General features: G+C 39.6%; 1 long non-coding RNA gene across 3 annotated transcripts in view; it reads right to left on the minus strand.

The window, feature by feature from the left end:
* The window catches only part of LOC134366199 (uncharacterized), a 51799-nt gene that overhangs the window by 26492 nt on the left and 6961 nt on the right, over window positions 1-18346 (minus strand). The window contains exon 4 of one of the 3 annotated variants that reach the window (XR_010022252.1): window positions 11996-12105. The exons of the other annotated variants lie outside the window; for them this stretch is intronic. This is a non-coding gene — a long non-coding RNA (uncharacterized LOC134366199). Of the gene's footprint in view, window positions 1-11995; window positions 12106-18346 lie in introns of those variants that run through there. 3 annotated transcript variants of the gene reach the window in all.

Here is an 18346-nt window from a genome sequence, read left to right on the forward strand (position 1 = left end):
CTCATTTCTTTTATCTGTAACATGGAGGTAATCATATCTACCCACCAAAAAGTGAGGATAAGATTAAAGAATGTGTAAACCACCTAGGACATAGTTTGTATTGAATAGATCTTCCCATTAATTCTATAGTTATTGTTTCTGGGACAGTTCTACCAAGCAGTACTCTTTATAAACTAGGGGAAGAGACAGAGTGTGAGAAATATGGGAAGCACAAATTTCCAGGACAGAATTGGAAGTAAACACTATTCTACACTACCATGTGAGTTTTCTGTTTCTAATTCTACTTGTGCTAGGATAAATTTGCCAAAATCATGACAAGCAGATGCCTTGTACACTTAGTTCCTATGTCAGTCATTGAACTAACCTAGAGAAATATATCAGGCATGTAGTTCACAAAGACTTGCTTAGCGCCTAGTAGAAGCCAGACACTGTGTCCCATTCCCAATAAATTTAGGGGAAAAAAACAGCCATAGCCCAGTGGTAGCATGCAGAATAATGAATTAAGATTGTAGAGTGTCTTTCAAAAACAGGCTGCCTTTCTTGAAATTTAAAATTAATCTTACTCTTGCTTTCAACATCTTCCTGGTAAAAATCATTGCAGCAAGGGAAGCATTGTGCCTACTCACTTTAAAACTGTCTTTTCATAGGAAATACATTTATACGTGTTATACTACTGTTGTCCTCAAAGTGAAAATAAAAGTTTTACCTGCTTTTCTTTTTTTTTTTTTTATAAATGTGAATTTTTAGTACTCTGTTTCCCCTTAAATTTATACAAATGATTAAGGCAGAATTTTATCATAACAAGTTCCTAAGTCGTCAGAAAATTTGTTAAGAACTATTCTAAGGAAAAATCTTTCCAGATTGTTTTAAATGTGGGCAAAATGGGCAAAACAAAAGAACACCACCACATTGTAAACAAAATTATTTTTACATCCTTTTAAATTGAAGGCTGTATCAGTTTGTTTCCAGTCAGGAAACAGAAACCATAGATTAATTTGAATAGAAAATTTTATATAAAGAATTATTAACCAATTATCAGGAAATTAAGTACTAAGTGTTAAAAATAATTCTAAAAAATACAGGATAAGCAGATATAGGGAGCAGACTTACTCTTAGGGCTTCTGCAGAGTACCCAAGAAAGGAAACAATTCAGAAGAGGCACCCTCTATTCCAAGACTGATATCTGGAGCTCACTGGAGAAGGGGATATCAACTGGATAATTGTAGCCAACTGGATAGTTGAGTGATATATGGAGGTTTCACAGGCTGTGGCTAGTAAGCAGGAAACCACCCACTGGAGTGCTGAGAAAACTTTCCAGGAAGCTGCCTTCTGGGGTGCTGAAGGTTACTGGAAAGCCACTAGGCCAACTTTAAGACTGGATAGGAAGCCAACTGTGCTGGTGGAACTTGCTAGGAATGCTACAGTGGCATTTACACTGAATCTCCTGGGAACTGGCTGTCATGCATGTGGAATTTGTTGAGAAGGCTACCTGCTGAAATTGCACTGAACTCCCTAGAAAGTCAGCTAGGTAATGACAGAACTGTGGGGTGTCAGTGAAACTCATTGGGGGTAAACACCACTGGGTGCCCTGCATAGTGACCAGCACTGCAGCAGCAAGAAAAGAGGAGAACATTGGGATCAGAAAGAGAAGCCCCTTCCTCTGTAGTGTCCCTCCAGCATCATCTACTGACAATTCTACTTTCACTGACAAAGGAAATAGGTCTGGTAAGGGCACCTAAAATGGAGCCTAGAGGCCATCTCAGCTTGAGCTTTAGGCAGATCTTAAAAGGGTTGGGGATGACATGCTGAAACAAGTTTGGCCTAAAATTGCCTCCACACCTATTTTGAGTTTGACCTAAAGGTTTCTCTGGTCTACGCAGTGCTTAAATGTAATCCAACTCTATGTGTAAACAGATTGTAACCTAACCTGGAAATACATTCTAGTAGTAAGTAGCTAAGTCTCAGCCAATCATAGCACCTGAACCTCTAGTCAATCAGAGGCTGCATGCTGCCAAAGAATGACCATATAAAGCAAATGCCAACTGCAGCCAATCAGCTTATTTCTGTATGTCACTTTCTTTTCTTGGCTATACACATGACCTGCAAATGTGGTGGGGGGAACGCATTTTCAAGACTTCTTGAAATCGTTTCTTCTGGGATGGAGTCCTAAAGAGTTCTCAAATAAACCCTCTTGTTTTAAATCTCGACCAGGTGGTTAGTTTACTTTGGTTGACAATATCATGCCAGCTGGCAAAAAAAAAAAAAAAAAATGTTTACAGGGTCTGGCTCCAGTATCACAAAGCAGGGCAATAAAGAATGGATTTGTTTTTAAGGAACAATACATTGATAACTGGCATAAGGCCATTAATAGCTTTCATCTGTGGAAATCTGAGTTAGTTGCAATGAATTATTCAAATTATCAGAAGCCTGCAGACTAACAAGTCACACATCATTGATGGAAGAAATAGCACTGTCCACACCACTACTTTGGGAGATGACAAGTGGAATCTCTGCACCTGGTTTCTACTAGATTTGTCCTATGCACCTTTTCCCATTGTTAATTTTTATCTATATTCTTTTCCTATAATAAGCCATATATAACAGCTCAATTCAGGGGTGTCACTGACTTCACAACTCTCATACTATACGTTATCTATTGCTGCATAACAAATCACCCCAAAATTTAGGAGCTTAAAACACACACATTTATTGTCTCACAATTTCGGTGCGTCTAGAATCCGGGCATGGCATAACTAAGTCCTCTGTTTCAGGACCTTTTACAAAACTGCAATCAAGGTATGAAGTGAGATCATGGTCTCATTTGAAGGTCTGAATGTTTCCTAGATCATTCATATGGGTCTTGACAGGACTGAGTTTCTCCAGGGTTGTTGGACTGAGGGCCTCGTTTCCTCACTGACTGTTTGCTGAAGCCTACCCTTAGTCCCTTGACACATGGGCCTCTCCATTGGGTAGCTCAAAACATTGCATTTTGCTTCATCAGAGAAAACACATGAGAAAAGCCAAAAAGAGTGCCAGCAATATGAAAGTCACAGTCTCTTGTAGTCAAATTTTGGAATTGTCATCCTATCCTTTTGCCAATTCTACTGATTAGAAGCAAGTTACTAGGTCCCCCCCCCCCCCACACACACACAAGGGAGGCATTACACAATGGCATGAGAAGTGGACCATTGAGAGCCTCTTCAAAAGCTGCCTACCACAAACACTTAAAGTATCTTACAAGCACTGAATAGAGTAATAGCTGTGAAAATACTTAACATAGAAGGTGCTTTTGCAATGATTAGTGTTATTAGTCCACAAGGTATAGTTTTTGCTTTGGCTTCTAATTTAACTCTCTATTCTAGTAAATTACCTGGTTCTTCCACCACATTTTATAATTAGAAGTTGACTTGGCTCTGGGTAGTTTCACTCTGGGGATTAGAGAGTGTCATGCCATATCCCTGAACAGCAAACACTAAGGTTGATGTAATAATTTCTAGTGTTAGGAACTGCAGATTTTGCCTGCCTGGATATAGAGTACTATTTAGTTTGATTCCCCATTATTATCTTATTTACTGGTTTTATCACTGGCTCAGTCCCAGAGCCAACTATTTGCTGAAGTGCTGGGAACCACACCTCGTCTGTTAAGCCAATTCCTGTGCTCAGCCTTTAGTCAAAGTACCACACTTGACATAGGACTTACTCCTCCCTAATTAAAGTATGTATGCAAGGGGGTTGGCAAGGCTTATGCCAAAGCATATTCCTACCCTACGCTTAACCAGTGTTCTAGAATTAGACCATAATTACTTATGGAATAGCGGATGACCACAGCATTTTTAATGTTTCAGAGACATATAGGATAATTCAGTGAAATTATATATACTCTGTGTGTGTGCGCGTGTGCATGTGCGTGTGCGTGTGTGTGTGTATGTGGTATGCCGTGGAGACAGAATGAGCATTTAAGAAAAACAATTCGTGGTTCTGAAACAAATTTTTGTATAAGTCTTAATTTGACCAAGGAAGCTAAGAATGCTAATGAAGTCGGAAAGATTATTTAGCAAAGGAAAATACTTATAATGATTAACACTTTTTCTGTAAAGACTAAATTCAGCCTTGTGTGCTATTGGAACTTTGTCATTTTGAGGTCAATTTCATTAACCTTGCTCTCTTTTGGTCATGCTAGACAATTGTTCTCCTCAGCAGGACAGGAATTTGTAATGTGCAATAGTTTACGAAGAGTCGGTTACATAATTTGACCTTTACATGCATGTAGAGCTCTTATTCCCACTAGCAGTTGTTAAAGCATAATCCTTTATGAGTTTAAACTCTACCCAAACTGTAGCGCTTCTTATGGGTGGTTAAAAGATTCTAATTTTAATAATTTTCTACAGTCCCAGCTCAAATTTATACTGTTATCTCGTATAAACTGAAAGCAAGTTCCTGATTCTTTAAGTTATAAATGACAAGGGTTTGAACTTTGGCAAGGCTTTAAAAATGTTTACAAGGAGGTTTTCCAGTTCTGCTACTCACTGCCTGATTTTGCCTTTCTGGATTTACTATTACAAGAGTAATAGGAATAACGATTCCATTATTGAGGGGTACATATGACTGATAAGTGAAAAATTGAATCCTGCAAGAAACTATTTTGCCTTTCAAGAATCCAAACCAAATTGTTGCAGTAGAAAAAGTATTTTACCAAACAGCCAATAAAACTAGGAAGAAAACTTATGATATACCATCTTAGAAAACTTCAAGTATATAATATAGTATTATTAACTATAGTCACATTGCTGTGCATTAATTAGATCTCTAGAACTTATTCATTTTGAATAACTGAAACTCTGTCTTTTAATTAATTTTTTACTTAAACTTACTAATTGTACATATTTATGGGGTACAGATTTGGATAGCAATACATGTATAGGACATGTGATGATCTAATCAGGGTAATTAGCATACTTATCATTACAAAACCTAGTCATTTCTTTGTGATAAGACCATTTGATTTCTTTTCTTCTAGTTGTTTGATAACTTGCAGTCAATTATTGTTAATTACAGATACATGGGTCAACTGTAACTTTGCACTCCCTGACCAACATATGCCTATTTTCCCCTCCCCCCATTACTGGCAACCACCATTTTATTCTCTGCTTCTATGAATTTGTTTATTTTAGATTCCACATATAAGCGAGATACTTGAAATGAACATCAAGTTGTACACCTTAAATATATACATTTTTATTTGTCAATTATATGTCAATAAAGCTAGAAAAAAATGGTGAAAGTTGTTTGGAAAAAAATAACAACGTAACTAGGAAGAAATAATTTATTCCTTTCTTGAAAAGAGCACTATCCAGCATTTCCTTCATAAGCCTAATATATCTCCCCCAACTATTATAGAGAAACTTCTAAGAAAACCTCTGAAATTCCCATTCCCCACCCCTGCTCCAATATATACACACTGTATAAGCTTCTTTCCTGGAGTGTGCATAGAGCATATGAATATGATTGACGTCACTTCAGTGATTAGGTTAGATTATATGGTAAAGGTAAAGGAATTTTAGCAGATGTGATTAAGGTCCCTAGTCAGTTTAAGTTAATTAAAAGGAAGATTATCACAAGTGGGCCTACCATAACCAGGTGAGCCTTTAAAAGAGGATCTAGAGGTCAGAGACTTGAAGCAGATTTTTTCTTTCTCACTTTCCCTGGCTTTGAAGAAGCGAGCTGCTATCCTATAGCTGTAAGGAAGTAAATTCTGCCAATAACTACATGTGCCCTGACCCATGGAAATTGTGAGATAATACATATGTACTGTCTTAAGCCACTGTGTCTGGTAATTTGTTACACAGCAATAGACAATTCTGTACCAATCAGCATTCAGCTGGAGAAGCAGAATCAGTAAGAAGGATATGGTTTATGCAGTTGTGGGGCTGGCTAAGGAAATCTGAAATCTGTAGGGAAGGCAGGCAAGAAGGGAAGATCACAAGTCCTTTATCAGACACATGTATTGAAAATATCAGCTCTTGGAACAACAAATCCTTTTTTTCTTTATGGTTAGTGCTTGTTGTGCCCTATTTATGGTATGTTTTTCTAGTCCAATGTAGTAAAGCTAGCCACCCATGTTTCCTTCAAAATACTTTAGTATTTTTCCTTTTACATTGAAATATGTACTCTATCTGGAGTTTATTTTTTGTGTGTTTTATGATGTAGTGGCAATATCAATTATTTTCCAAGTGGATATCCAATTTTTCTGTTGCCATATACTAAGAATGTACTTTTCATATTATATTATAGTAATATGCTTGTCATAAATAATTTCTTATTTATAAACACATATATAAATATACAAATGTGTTTATTTCTAGAAGCTCTATAATGTTCCATGGGTCTATTTGTCTACCTATGCTCATGTCAATATTGCACTGTCTTCATAACAATGACTTTGTAATACAAATTGATACGTATTGCATATCTCCAGCTTTGGTTTTATTTATGATTACCTTGGCTACCATTAGTCCTTTGCATTTTTATGTAAATTTTAGAACTAGCTTGTCAACTTCTACAAAATAATTCTGAGGTTTTGACTGGTTTGGCATTGAATCTGAAGATTAACTTGGGGATACTTGACACCTTTATAATATTGAAACTTCCAATCCCTGAAAGTGGTATATACTTCCATTTATTTAGATATTCACAAAATCTGTCAGTGTTTTATAATTTCTAGTATTGTGACCTTTTACATATTTTTTTGAGAATTATTCCTATGTATTTTATGGTTTTGATGCCACTATAAATGGTGTTATTTTTAGAAATTTATTTTCTATTGTATTATTAATATTTAGCTATTCAACAAAATTGTGTATATTAACTTTATATCCAGTGATCTTGCTAAATTCATTTCTTATTTCTAACATTTTAGCTACAGGTCCTTTTGGATTTTCTACAAATGCATTCACGAACTGTGTGTAGTAAGCCAACTGCATTCTAAGATAACCAACCATTAGGGAGCAAATGAGCCTCCAGTGTTTTTGTCTTTCTTTTTTTTTCTTTTTTGAGTAGGGAGGCACATAGGTACAGATAAAACTATACTAATTATAAGAAAATTATACAATCCTATGTTAATAAAATAAAATCTTGAAAGAAATAGACAATTCTATATGAAATGTATATAGTACTCCGAAATTGCTCCAAGAATTTTTGCTCACTTAACAAGTATAGTTATCTCAATAGAAGCATGGATTTAAAGACACACTGGGCATTGGAGTTTCACCATTCCTAACAAGGCCACTTCCCTGACCGCGAAGTTTCCTTTGTTATAGAAGAACATAGTTGTTCCTTCTTCCTACCCTACCATACCCCTACCTTGGTACATATGTTAATATTTATGGATAGAACATTTCTCACTGTAATGTTAGCCATGGTACATACAGATCACCTATGCCTGGCCTCAGCTGTGGGTAATGCAGCTTCTGAGAATTGTCTGTCATTTATTAGTTCTTCTGATAAAAGTATAAATATTATGTTTTAGTATTAGTATGTCCATATAATATTTAGGATACACTTATTCTAAAAAAAAATGTTTACGTCTCATTTAAATTTAACTGCGTATTCTGTAATTTATCTCAAAACCCTAACTGCGTGGCTCTAGTAGTGTGTGTCTTCAGCTCTTTATGGGTCACCATATCACATACCCACTTTCTTATTTCCAATTTTATATATTTTCACTGTATTTGTATTTTGTCTACTTTTCATTGATAAGCTAATTGACATTTATTTTTAAAGATATATTAGTCTAATTTTCTAACTTCTATTCATAGATTTAGTTAATACTAATTGTTTTACATTGTCTTTTTCCTTTCTGCCTCTATTTTTGTTCATTTCTCTCTCTCTTTTTTGGTTCGTCTGCTGTTTTGTTTGTTATTTTCATATTTGGAGGCTTACTTTATTTTTAAAAATTTTTATTCATTAATAAAAGTGTTTCCTGTCATACTGTGTTAATATATGTTTATATATTTATTTCAATTCGATTTTTATACTTTCCAAATTTGTTTTCTCCTTTGTTTTTGCAGTTTTGCTTTTACTTTTCTCAATTTGAGGCTGAGTTTAATTTTCAAGGGAATAATTATCACATTTAATATTTATTCCTTTTCATCACAACCTATAAAGATAATTTAACTTAATACTGAGTCTTCTAATCTATGAAATTGGTATATCCTTCCATTTGTAAGGCATTCTTAAATTCTCTTACTGTTTTATAATTTCTGATATTGGAAACTATACTTTTACTGTTACTTAGTTGATTCTTCTTATTATATCAATGCCATGGAGAATAAAAATTTTTAGAAAAATTTCCCATCTTTGGTCAATATTATTCAGAGGAGACTATTTTCTGGTCACCTCCTAAACAAGACTAGACTTCATAAACTCCTTTAGAATTTCTAAGCTAATATATAATTTTTAATAGTACTGTCTCTGGCACCATAGTTTGCCTTTAGACATAGTCCCCGAAACAGCAGTTAGAATTTATGTATTGCCGAGATGTTAAGTGAAGAAAAGAAAATCTACCAGGTTGGTTTTCTTTGCATAAAAGTGAATATATTTTCCTTTTTTCATGTTTTAGTGTTTTTATGACTTTACTGTTTTCAAAGCTCTTTAATCTCATTTCATAATCACTGAAACTGAGCACAGAAGGACTTGTATTGAACCAAGCAAGGTCCAGTGAGGGAAGGGGGTCTGCCTAAGGTATCCTGGTAATTATTACAATACAATTACAGTGTCTACCACAGCACTCTGTCTCATGCCACTCCTCTATACAACAACTACAGGAGCTAGTCTCTGAAAATTTAAATAATAGCAATAATGAGCTATTTCTCAGAAACAAATGATTGGAAATTAACACTCTGAAAATTCCTGGTTCAGCACTTCCGCTTTTTTTTGTTGTTGTTAACTAGACTGCTGTACTTAAAATTAAATCCTCTCCTGGGCTTACAGCTGGTACTGCAAACACTGCTAATTGGACAGACTAAAGTGTGAAACTAAATATATATGTTGTCATTTGACTCAACAGTTTCAGGAAAACGTATTGCAGGTAAATCAGCAGGTGTTAGCAAAGCTTTCAAGAAAGTACGCACAAGCATATTAAGCCTCATGATGGATATGTTTCCCTGCCGGAGCAAAGCAAGCATCTGACTTTTGTAGCCATTACTGAAGCAGCATAGATTTGTCATGCTGAAAACAAATGAGACTTTTCCCTTATGCAGTTTTGAATTTTTTGATTAATTTTTGGATAAAAGCTTTCCCAATTTCTTTCCAACTTTTTCCTCTGACATTTTGTTCCCTTCTCTTTGACCTAACAGGAATACCAAATATCCCCTCAAATAATTCCAAAACACAATTCTTAAATGCCTTCCGTTTTTTCCTTGTGTCAATTATATAGGAGGAACTTGTTAAATGTGTGCCTAATGACCACATAAATAAATAGAAAATTGGGTGGGGGACACGGGGTACAAAAGTAATTTCTGGTAGTGGGTATGCCCCCATTATGAATCTGGCCCTCACATCATGGGCACGAGGGGTGAAAATTAGCTTTGTATTTCATGAATATTCATAATAAATAAATAAATAAATAGATAGGCAAATAAATAAATAAATAAATAAATAAATAAAATAGACAAACATATTTTACTTTTTTTTTTTTTTTTCATTCTGGTGTATCAATGAGCTAGAAGCATTGGAAATCTAGCAATTAAATATTTTAAAGGAAAGAATAGAAGAGAAGCCTGATCAGGTTTCCCTTGGGATCCAGTTTATTCCCTACTTATGTGATAAGATTTTTCTATTCCAAACCTTTATAACCATTTTCAACTTCCTATTGGAGACATCACTGATTAGAAGAGATTTCAACTTAGAAGAGACCTGATAGAGTTTGGGTATGTTGTCCCCTCAAAGCTCACGTCAAAATCTGATCCTCAGTGTGGCGGTGCTGGGAGCTGCTTGCGTCATGGGGGTGGATTCCTCAGGAATAGATGAATGCTTTCCCTGGGTGGGGGGAGGGTAGTGAGTGAGTTCCCACTCTCTTACTTCCTGGGGACAGCTGGTTGTTGAAAGGACCCTGGCACCTCCCCTCCCTCTCTCTCTCTTGCTTCCTTTTACCATGCGATCTTACGCCCACCAGCTGCCTGCCACTTTCCGTCATGAGTAGAAGCAGCCTGAGGCCTGCACCACATGCAGATGTCCCAGAATCATGAGCCAAATAAGCCTCTTTTCTTTAAAATTTACCCAGTCTCAGGTATTCTATTACAGCACAAAAATGGACTAACACAAGACCCAAATTAATGGCAGCGATGTTTTTCTCTCTGTGACAATCTTGGTTTGTTTTTCATTCTTTTCTGCCCTGCTCTGTATCCTGTGAGGACAAATTCTATAAAACGCAATATCCAGGTTCTGTTGACTTCTGGCTTCCATTGGGTTTGGGTCAGTAATATGCACTGACAGAAGATTCAGAGGTGTGAAAACAGAGGTTGGGTATTTAATTCCCTTGCTCCCTCTCTGCCAGCTCACTGCTTTGTCAGTGACTGTGTTCATCTACCCAAGACTTAGTCCTTTTGACGGTTTCTACTTCCATCGGATTCTGAATCACCTTTTCTTCCCCTTGCCCATCGGGCTGAGTCGCAGTAACAGTTTCATGAAGTTGTTAGTCTCTGAGACCATTATCACGCCTCATTGGTTCTGTTAAGTCCTCTCCACACGTCTGTAATTTATCCTTTCATTATACTCTCTTTAATTTAACTTTTGAATGTGAAATTTGTTTTCTGACAATATTTTGATGACTAAAGTAATTGGTAGCAGAGTTAGACACAAAAACCAAGCCCTCAAAATGGGATTATGGATTTTGTTGTGCACATACTGTGGATGGGTAAAGGGATCACTTCCTTGTCACTGATAATTGATGTCAGGCAGTGGCAACAAACATTCTAAATAACCAGCAGTGGTGGAATTCCACCACTGATGGAGAGCCAGTGGAGGGCAAGCCATTGGTGGGACATGACAAAGTGGCACTTATGAGTGTTTGCTGCATAAGGGTTTTTTTTTATCTAAATAAAAGGATGAGGATGAAATCTGAAGGCAAAAAGTGTGGACTGTGCTGACTACTCCCCATTTATACCTACAGATATTTTATTTGACCTTCCCTCCACAGTCCTATGCTTTAGGAGATAACACCGTCTTTGGGAGATATCGCTGTCTTTGCTGTCTGACTATTACCTGAGCTTGACCAATAGGAGGAGCTCAGATTGTAAGAGGAGAGAGAGGTTGAGTATTTAATATCCTGTTTCCTCCCTGTTGAGCTATGGTGTTAGCAGTGGCTGCATTTCTCTAAAGCCACAGCTCATCTCTGAGCCCCTCATCCATGGCCATATCCAGACTTTTAACAAACCTTTCACCTTCAGGCCAGCAGCTCGTAGCAGCCTCCCACTGTTGCAAATCCCTGTGCTTCATGATCTCCTGTTGTCTCCATCAGCCTTGATTCATCTCTGTAAACCGTCCTTATACTGAACTTTCTTTAATTAAACTCTTCGATGTGCTTTTTCCTGCCAAGGCCCTGACTGATAAGGTAAAGTTCCTAAACAACAAGATGGAAACATTGGATTTTCTTGTCTTTGCAGCTTGTAATCTACATTATATTAGGAGACAGAGAACCAGAAGTGAAGTACTGCTCACACCTTTGAGTAATCTTTCTGTGCCTCTGTTTTGTTTTCTGTTAGCGACGAGACCCTACTATTTGATTTGCACATCCATGTGCTAGATCTGGGGTATGGGAACTGGCCAATGGAGCCTGTTGGTGTTTGGATTTTTTGAAACAACAGCAATAAGCTATTATGCTCTGAGAAATCAGTCTTAAAATTCATAATTAAAGCAGCCACACCATTTTCTAAAAACAGTCATGTACTCTGAGTTAGCAGGACACACACTCAGAAATAAGAGATAGCCAAGACTTATATATCTTAGTTTAAGACACTGATTGATTATTGGTGTGGAGAAAAAATCCTGATTCTGGTACAGACGGGAATTTCTTAACTCCGTCCCAGTTCCTGTGAAACATTTTTCAAGCTGCAAGAAAGAGGATAAGTTGTGAAACAGACAAGGAAGACTTCCTTTTGCAGTGTGTAAGACTCTTAATTGTTTGGGGAGAAACCTACTTGGAAACACCAGCATTGGCTACAGTGAGAAGAGCCAAAGCTACAGCAGTGAGAGGAAGGGGACTGTGAACTATTCTTAGTATTTGCACTATCAAAAGGAGCCATTCACAAGGCCATAAAACCAGCAAAGGCTTGCAAAGATCCATCACAAAGGGAAAGTTCTCAGTGAGCTGTAGTTCTGATGTCAGAGGTAGTCAGGGGACCTGATAGTCAGCATCAACCCACCAGTCCTCTTACCAGGTTCTTGCTCCACCACAGGAAAGAATTCAAGGGCAGTGTCACAGAAGAAAGTGAGAATGTTTAATATAATAGATGAGAAATACAGGTTCCACAGAGAGAGTGCACTGTAGCTTCCGAGACTGAGCAGGGCCCACACCAAGCTTAACACAAAAGTAAGTTCGGTACAGACATCAAGTCTAACACAAAAGCAAGAAAAACATACTTAGTGCAGAATGCAGGCCGACTAAAAAGAATGAGCAGCTGCTTGCTGAAAGTAAGTTTGATACAAAGTAAAATATACACCTCTCAGCCAGCTAAGTGCAGGTGGCCTCCAGCAAAGTGAGCAGCAACCTTGCCTTCAGCTGGGATTCGGCTTTTATAGTCTATCTAATGAATATTCAATTAAGGGGTGGTTCACAGTTATATACACCGGAATGTTCTGTGCTCTCTATTGAGCATGTCCAGCCACTGGATTTGCATAAGCCAGTCCTCTATGGTCTCATTTTCCCATGTTGGTGCTAAAAATAGGTCTAACTGTCAACAGTAACTTTCCTCCAGTGGAGAGCTTAGAGGAGAGGTCCTGAGACCTCAGGAAGTGGCTGGAAACCTATAGGAATATTCTGAAACTGGAGCCCAGGGATACAGAGCACCTCCTGTATAAGTTCTAGTGTCTCTAATACTGATTGAGGGATCAGAGCAAATACCATTATGTTAACCCTTTTTAATGTATCCTGGGAATACAGGTGTATATGTACTGATCATTAGAATTATTTATTGAGCAACTACCTTGTGTCAGAAAGTGTATGGCACTTACATTTTCTTTCATTAATGCTAGCAAGTTTCCAAAGTATCCCAATGCTCATTTTATATACTGTGAGGAAAATAGAGTAGTTTAGTCAGGCCCCCTGCCTCAGGTCTGGTTGGGGGTGGTACAGCACATTCTTTGTTAACAAGTTGTGTGAGGGTGGAGTTAGTGCACATGCACACCCAGGTACTTTTTGCTTGTTGCTATTCTTGTGTGTTCTTGTGTGTGTGTGGAGCAGCAGCTCTGAGCTGCTGGTCAGCAGAGCTCACGTCTAGAAATAAAGCCTATTATTACTTCACCTACGGCTCTGAGGACCTTTTTCCTGTTACCTAGCTTGTAGACCTGCATTTGAAGGGTTTGTGAGTGGGCCCGAGGGGTCTGTGAGCTCCAGACCCAGCCCCAGCTCTACAATTGGCGTAGTCAGCAGGGTAATTCTGAGCAGGTAGGTAGGCAAAAACTCTTGGGAGGACGGAGAAATGTGGCTACTTTTGAATATGTTGTGCCCTATGGCCACTTTCCTGTTGACTGGGATCTGGTTGCTGCTCACTATACAGCAAGGCAGTATAGACCAGGCACTACAGTAGAGAACCCATTGGAAGGGGGAGGAAATGTGGCTGCCCTTGAGCATGTGCTGCCCGGTGGCCACTTTTCTGCTGACCGCAGCCTCGCTACTGCTCACTATTCTGCAAACTGATCAAGATTTGAAGAAGAAAGCAGAGTTGTTGGAACTGTGGATAGATGTACTGGAGGATGACGTGCAGCAACTGGCCACTCCTGCTTCTCATACCAGGGGGGACAACAAACCCAGTGGTAAGTTGGAGGAGACTGTGTGTCTCCAGGCATGACCTATCATGCATCAGAAAGTGAAGCACAGCAGACTATGAGACTGGACGGACAACCAGTGGGCAATACACAGGTGATCCAATACACCACCTATGTCCCGTATACCCGGTTTGAATTGGTTGACTTGGGGAGACAGTTCCGGCAGAAACAGGGGGAGCCCCTGGCTGCTTGGCTGCTTGGCTGCTGCAGTTATGATACCTAGGGGTGGATAGTGTGATGTGCTCCGGTGAGGAGATGGAAAAATTGGCCTCCATTACCATACACCTGTCCCTGAGGTAGTGGCTACAGAATAGCCGTAGATATGCACAAGGGCCAGGTAATCACTCCTTAATGGGCTGGGTGAATGCAGCTGCCTGAACCATGTGGATGAATGCTGGGGAACTGCCCAAGATTGTTAGTAAATGGTAAACATATGCTGAGTTGGTCCAAATAATTTAGAATCTGTGGATGCAGCAGTCCATGTTTAATGTGAACACTCATGGCCCAAATGATGAAAGTTTTACAGGCAGCATGAGAGACATAGTGCTGCAAAATGCCCCATCGTCATCCTTTGGGTCATTGATGGCCATACTGGTCCCATACATTGGTCGTCCTATACATGAGGTAACGACCATGATAGCCAGCCTGGGTGAAGTAGGGGAGAGGAGACAAGCAAAAGGGATCTGAAAGTTGGCTAAGACCAAACTCCCAAGAAATGCCCAGAATCTTATCCTGAAGGGACCAAGCAAGACTAGTCGTAAGAAGATGTGTGGCTTGACTTGCTTGCAGCAGGGGTTGATAGTAAGAAAATTGATCGGCAGCCAAATGCAGTTCTGTTTGCCTTGTGGCAGCAATTGCATCCTGAACAGCATTTCACCAAATGTCTAGAAACAGGTAGCAAGGTATGCTCAGTGGGTTTAAAGGATTTTTTGGTTGCTCCTGAGGAGGCGGATGAAATGTTCAGCAGGCCAAGGTGCTCATCTTTTGGGGGCAGGCAAGGACTGGAGGCCTCATGTTGAATTGGCAAGACATTGGTCAAGGACAAATGTGCAGCATGTTTTGGCATTGGTGGATACAGGTGCAGATTGTAGCCTGATATATGGCAATCCAGATCAGTTTCCAGGGGCCACAATTTGCATAGATGGCTATAGAGGACATACAATTGAGATCAAAGCTATGTCATTGCCATTGGATATAGGAAGATTACAACCTCCTGTATATACTGTATACTTATATATATATATATATATATCTCCTGAAGCTGAATACATCTTGGGTGTGGATGTACTTTATGGATTACATCTGCAAACAACAATTGGAGAGTTTCAACTGTAAATACAGACAGTAAAGCCTGTGTTATGGGGATATGCTAAACATGACCCACAGATATTACCCAAGCCAAAACATGGAGTTAATTTAAAACAGTATCACCTACCGAGGGGACATGCAGAGATAGGTGCCACTATATTGGAGTTAGAGAAAGTTGGTATTATTCGTCCAGTTCATAGCCCATTAAATGCTCCAGTATGGCCAGTGAAAAAGCCTGTTGGTACCTGGAAAATGATTGTAGACTATCGAGAACTAAACAAAGTAGTACCTCCTTTGCACACAGCTATGACTTCATTTCATGACTTGATGGATCAACTGATGACTCAACTGGGAACTTATCATTATGTACTGGACCTTGCTTTTTTCTCTATTCCAATCTTGGCTGATAGCCAAGACGGTTTGCCTTCACCTGGGAAGCAAGGCAGTGGACCTTTCAAGTATTGCCCCAAGTTTATCTGCATAGCCCAACCATCTTTCATAGTTTAGTGGCTGGGGACCTAGCCAAGTGGACTAGGCCCAGCACAGTTACAGTGTTTCACTACATTGATGACATCTTACTAACGTCTGATTCTCTTGCAGATTTAACCCAGGCAGCTCCAATGCTGCTAAGTCATTTGGAACAATGTGGGTGGACTGTGAACACAGCCAAAGTGCAAGGACCTGGGCTGTCAGTCAAATTCTTGGGAGTGGTCTGGTCGTGTAAGAGGAGAGTCATCCCAGAAGCTATTATAGATGAGATACAGGTGTATCCCTGACCCACAACTGTAGCTCAGCTACAGACATATTTAGGACTTCTGGGGTATTGGAGAGCTTTTATACCCCATATGGCCCAAATGGCACACCCACTGTATGGATTAACAAATAAAGGAGCCCCCTGGGATTGGACTGAGGAAGTAGAACAGGCTTAACAAGCTACAAAAAGGGCAATACAGCAAGTACAGGCTTTACAAATTGCTGATCCCACTAAACATTTTGAATTAGACCTACATATAACCCAAGAAGGGTTAGGATGCGGTTTGTGGCAGAGACAAGACCAATTCCAAACACCTGTAGGATTCTGGTCTCAGCTCTGGAAGGGCACTGAAGTGTTTTATACTCTAACAGAAAAACAGTTAGCAGCTGTGTATTCTGCCTTGATGGCCACTGAAGCTGTCACAGGAACTGCCAAAGTCCTAGTAAGGAAAACATATCCCATACTAGGATGACTACACCTGTGGGCAACCAATCCTAAAATGGGCATAGCTCAGACTCCCACTCTGTCTAAATGGGGAGCAAATATAGAACAAAGGAGCACTGTGTCAATGAGTCCTCTGTCCAAAGAGTTGCAAACTGTGCTAGGCCCAGTAGAGGTTGCAGAGGAAACTTTGACACAACCCTTACCCGTGGAGGTGGAGGCTACACCTTTCCATGAGGGACAGGGACATATCACAGAGCAAGCTTAGTATACAGATGGCTCTAGCATGTGACCCTCAGCATCATGGACAGCTGTTGCTGTCCAGCCCTTAACAGATACTATGTGGTATGAAAACGGCACAGGGCAAAGCTGTCAATGGACTGAACTGAGAGCAGTATGGATGGTGATAAAAAATGAGTCTGGGCCATTAACCATCTGAACTGACAGCTGTGCTGTGTACAAAGGTTTAACTCTTTGGATCTCTATTTGGAAATATCAATGGTGGGTGGTAGGCCACTGACCACTGTGGGAATAAGCCATGTGGCAAGAGTTATGGGAATTGGGACATGAGAAAGAAGTAACTCTTTTCCATGTCACAGGACACTTCCCTTTAGCCAGCCCAGGAACCAATGAAGCCAGTGCCTTGGCTAAGGTAAGATGGCTGGAGACAGCCTCAGTTGCTGATGTAGCCCAGTGGTTACGTCGATGAATGCAGCATGCTGGCAGTAAAACCATGTGGATGGTGGCTCAAAGATGGGCCCTGCCTATGAAATGGGAAGATGTAGTGAATGCCCATTGTGCTTTTCCAGTATATGCTCAAGAGTGTCCACACCCCCAGCGGGTGCCCCATATAGATGGGCAAATAACTCGAGGTAGGGTGCCCCTGACTCAATGGCAAGTGGACTTTGTCGGACCACTGCCAAGGTCAGAGAATTTCAGATACATCTTCACTGCTGTTGATATGGCTACTGGTCTTCTGTTTGCATGGCCATGTAAGGCCCCAGACCAGGTAAACACTGTGAAGGCACTGAATAGCCTTATGGCCATATATGGCTGATCTGTAGTCATAGAGAGTCATAATGGAACCCACTTTGTTGGACATGGGGTTCAGAGGTGGGCCTACCAGTTATCTATTCAGTGGAAGTTACATGTGCCATATCATCCCCAGGCAGTGGGAATGATTGAATCGTACAATGGTCTTTTAAAAAAAAGGACTAAGGCTATCTGCCCAACCCCCATCCCTGAAGGGGTGGACATGGCAGATATGGCCGACAATCAGGATTCTAAATGAGAGACCCCTCAAGGGCAAACCCTCTCCAGTGGAAGCTCTGTTGCATAGGGCTGCAGGACCTATACATCTGCAAGTCACTACTAAAGATAAGCTTTTGAAGCCAGGATATAATAAGAATGGAAATATTCTCTTACTAGCCCCAACCTGTTTACAACAGGGAAAGACAGTACAATGGGAAAGGCCTTGGAGAATAGAAGCCCCCATATACACTGGGTAGGTCTAATAGGGCCTTGGGGGAAAGGATTAGAGGAGGGCTTGCAAATTTCATGTTGGGTGACAAGTACCTGGCCTCCTCAAGTAAAGGTAACGTGGCCTGGAACATATAAGTGCTCTATTCCAAAAGGCACATTTGTATTACCATTATGCCCAACTATGAGTTCCCTTATACTGTTACATGTAGAACCTGCAGATCCAACAGTGTTAGTGGATAATGTGTGATATCATAAACCAGGTAAGATACCTATTCCTGCTACCATCCTTTCTCAGGATGGCAAACTGGCATGTATCTTACC

This window comes from Cynocephalus volans, chromosome 17 (genome assembly GCF_027409185.1).
Source record: "Cynocephalus volans isolate mCynVol1 chromosome 17, mCynVol1.pri, whole genome shotgun sequence".
Classification (NCBI taxonomy): Eukaryota; Metazoa; Chordata; class Mammalia; order Dermoptera; family Cynocephalidae; genus Cynocephalus; species Cynocephalus volans.